This window comes from Physeter macrocephalus, chromosome 11 (genome assembly GCF_002837175.3).
Source record: "Physeter macrocephalus isolate SW-GA chromosome 11, ASM283717v5, whole genome shotgun sequence".
In the NCBI taxonomy this organism is placed as follows: Eukaryota; Metazoa; Chordata; class Mammalia; order Artiodactyla; family Physeteridae; genus Physeter; species Physeter macrocephalus.
Window position 1 is genome coordinate 49,775,470 of NC_041224.1, and position 3,570 is coordinate 49,779,039.

A 3,570-nucleotide genomic window follows, 5' to 3' on the forward strand; every position below is an offset into this window, starting at 1 on the left:
ATTCACTTTGTTATAAAGCAGAAACTAACAATTGTAAAGCAATTATACTCCAATAAAGTTGTTATAAAATATATTAATTCATGACAGATACAACTCTTCAGCTCTATGAAAATTTCATAGAAGAAAAATACGCAGATTTGTCATTTTCCTTATCTCGAATTGAAGCTTCATTTGAAAAGGTTAAATGGGTGCATAATTACACTGTTATTAAATGTCACATGGCTGATACTGTGTAGGCTAGACTAAGTGGATTTGTAGCTCAAGGTTAATTATTTGCAACCTGTATATGGGGGGCCACCAAGGATATTACTGAAGTACAAACCCTTCTCCTGACTTCACTGCTGTTAGTGTTAGCAAAGCCAGTGAACTTCTGACATGTCTTTTCTGTTTATTCAGTAGGTATAGTGGTATTTTAGCCATATCCTTGCTTTTCATGGATAACTGTATACTTTTGAATTTAGATCTCATGTAACATTTTAATAGTCCTTTTCATGTGCATAGCTCACTTAAAGTATATAATAGCCAACTTGTTATTAACACTTTTTGGCAGAGAAAAGTTAGTGAGAGCTGAATACTAACAAGCAGAGAAACAAAGCCACCAGGACTCTCAATTATTAATAGAAGTAGAATTTATACCCAGAGACTTTTTGACACAAGATACATGTAGAGAAGGGTCTTATTTTAAAATGGCATGCGATTCTGAGAGCAAAAATGCTCTGAGAATCTCAAGTAAAATGAGGGAAACAAGAAAAAAGAATTATATATATATATATATTTAAGATATATTTGGAGAAGTCTGCTACTTAACTGCAAGAGAAAAACTAATAAAAGTTGTTACACAGTAATTAGAAACCATTGAATCTTTGTCATTTACTTAACTATACTTACATACTGTAGGCATTAAGAGTGTTCAGTAGGATAAGAACAGGAGTGCCACTTATTATAAAGTATAAGGTAAAGGTTGCTGTTTTTAAATCTACAACTTTTTAAAGAGGGTACCAGGGAGCAGCTGAAATGGAGAAACTGGGCCATTACTATACAATGAGATACTAGAAATTTTAACACAGCATAAGTATTTTCACTTAGAAACAGCTTTGTGATTGCAGATTTATTGGCCTGACAATATATATAATTATAACTCTTCATTGTATCTTAAAACAGAAAACTTATGCTCCAAGTTCCAAAGATATTTTTGTAAACATATTGCTCATACAGAGTCACAACATATTGTAAATTACAAGCATAGCACATTAGGAACATAAATATAAATGATGTATTTTAAATTGAAAAATTAAAAGTAATTTCACAGCATTTTAGAGTTTAGAAGCACTTTGGTAGCATTTGGTGGTCCAAGGATCATTTAAAATCTATTAAGATTATGTGCACCAATGCTTTCCTTTTCTTTTGATCAATTTCCCTACAGCAAGAAAAGGTATACAAGATGGTTCCCTTGACCCTAAAGCTATGTTCAAAATTTATATTACGACAGAGGTGTTTTCTTATTAATAAGGCTTTTTAAAGTATCTACTGTCTTTCTGTACCTGCCAAGGGAGAGAGGGCCACTGCCGAGCATTATACGTTCTAAATGGTGTGACCTCTGAGAGGCAGCACGCTCTATGTCAGGGAGGTCAGTGGTCTGGGCTGGGGGGTCAAATCTTGGCTCTGTACCTTATGAACATGTGAGCCTGGGAAATTTACTTAATCTCCCTTAGGTCAGTTTCATTAGCTTCACTGGGATAACTACACCAAGCTCATGGGATTGTTATGAGGATTAAACTGGCTATATATATAAATAAGACCTAGCTCCTAATAAGCACTAAATACATGGTAGCTATGTATTAACAGTGTTTTTGTTCATCACTCTCTCAGGACTAGGAGATAAAACCTTTGGTGGGAAGAGTGAAGAAATAATGAAAATTTCTTCTGCTCTATTTCTTGCTTGCCCTCTGTCTTCTTTGTATTTCTCTACTGCAGTAAGTAGTAGCAAGGGGTGGGGGAGGCTCTGGAATGTTATGGAGAGCCACAGCCAGACTTTATGCCTATCTCAGGATTTCAGAGAAATGGGTGAATCAGATCATTTTGTTTACTGTCCAGGCCAGCTCACCAGGGTTGTAAAGCAGACAAAGATGGATTCAAAAGCTTTGATTAGGAGTGTAGACTATGCATTGGGCTGCAGAGTCTTCTGTATTGCATTTCTTAAAGAGTCTGAGAAAAACAATGAGACAAGATGGGTTGAAGGTTCAGAACCCTCAACTTAGACAATTTTTGCACCTATTAAATTAGTAAAAGATAATTTTTTTAAATTCTAAAATTGTGTGTGAGTGGGCAAAGGGGATTAAGTACACTCATATGTTCCTGGTAACACTACAAATGAGTAAGCTTTTAGTACAGCTGGTTAAATGAGAGTTAGGGGGAAAAAACCATAAAACTAATCATATTGATCAAGACTTATTTTCTATTTAAGTAAAAAAAGCATTCTTCTATAACATTGAAGGACTAGAGTTGCTAACATTATTGAAGATTGAGCAGTTGATCATCTGAGGCCTATATCCTACATCTCAAGATCCAAGAGAAAGAGAGGGCTATCTTTCCCTCTCCAACTTGGACACTTACTGGATAGACTTAGGTCACATGCCCTCCCATCAACAAACCAGTCATTAGCCCAGAGGTATACAGGATAATGAGAGACTCACCAGTGAAGGTGGACACCATGAATGACCACGCTCTCCAGACTACTCTCCTCCTCATGCATCCCTCAAAGTAAAGATGATGGCACCAGATGACAGGGGATGGGAAAGTATCCTACACAAAATAAAAGTCACCACAATCCAATATTCTAATCATGCCCACTGCTGTGATAATATTATTCCTGAGACAGTATCCCAAGCAGTAAGTTGAAATGGGTTGGGGAAGGTCTGTGTGATTACTGTGACAACATATTGTAGCTGTGTATGTTTCAACAGAAAAAAACAACCTGGAAATGGCCCAAATATTCAAATGCTGAGGAAGGGTAAAGGTACTTTGGAGTATTGTAATAATACGCCATCTTATTCAATTCAATTTATTAAAGATTGAGAGTGTACATTGTTCAACAGTTAGATAGTGGACCTAGGGACACATACAGACTAAAAGTGAGGGGATGCATAAAGATATTCCATGCAAATGGAAATCAAAAGAAAACTGGAGTAGAAATTCTCATGTCAGACAAAATAGACTTTAAAATAAAGACTATTACAAGAGACAAAGAAGGACACTACATAATGATCAAGGGATCGATCCAAGAAGAAGATATAACAATTGTAAATATTTATGCACCTAACATAGGAGCACCTCAATACATAAGGAAAATGCCTACAGCTATAAAAGGGGAAATCAACAGTAACACAATCATAGTAGGGGACTTTGTAGATCATATCTTGGGTCACAAATCAAGCCTCTGTAAATTTATGAAAATTGAAATCATATCAAGTATCTTTTCCGACCACAACGCTATGAGACTAGATATCAATTACAGGAAAAAACCTGTAAAAAATACAAACACATGGAGGCTAAACAATACACTACTTTATC

The 3,570-nt window shown here is 35.7% G+C and overlaps 1 long non-coding RNA gene across 1 annotated transcript in view; it reads right to left on the reverse strand.

Annotated features, from left to right (window-relative positions):
• Window positions 1-3,570, reverse strand: part of LOC114487225 (uncharacterized) — a 34,652-nt gene that overhangs the window by 27,407 nt on the left and 3,675 nt on the right. The window contains exon 2 of the long non-coding RNA XR_003682150.2: window positions 2,694-2,802. This is a non-coding gene — a long non-coding RNA (uncharacterized lncRNA). The remainder of the gene's footprint in view (window positions 1-2,693; window positions 2,803-3,570) is intronic.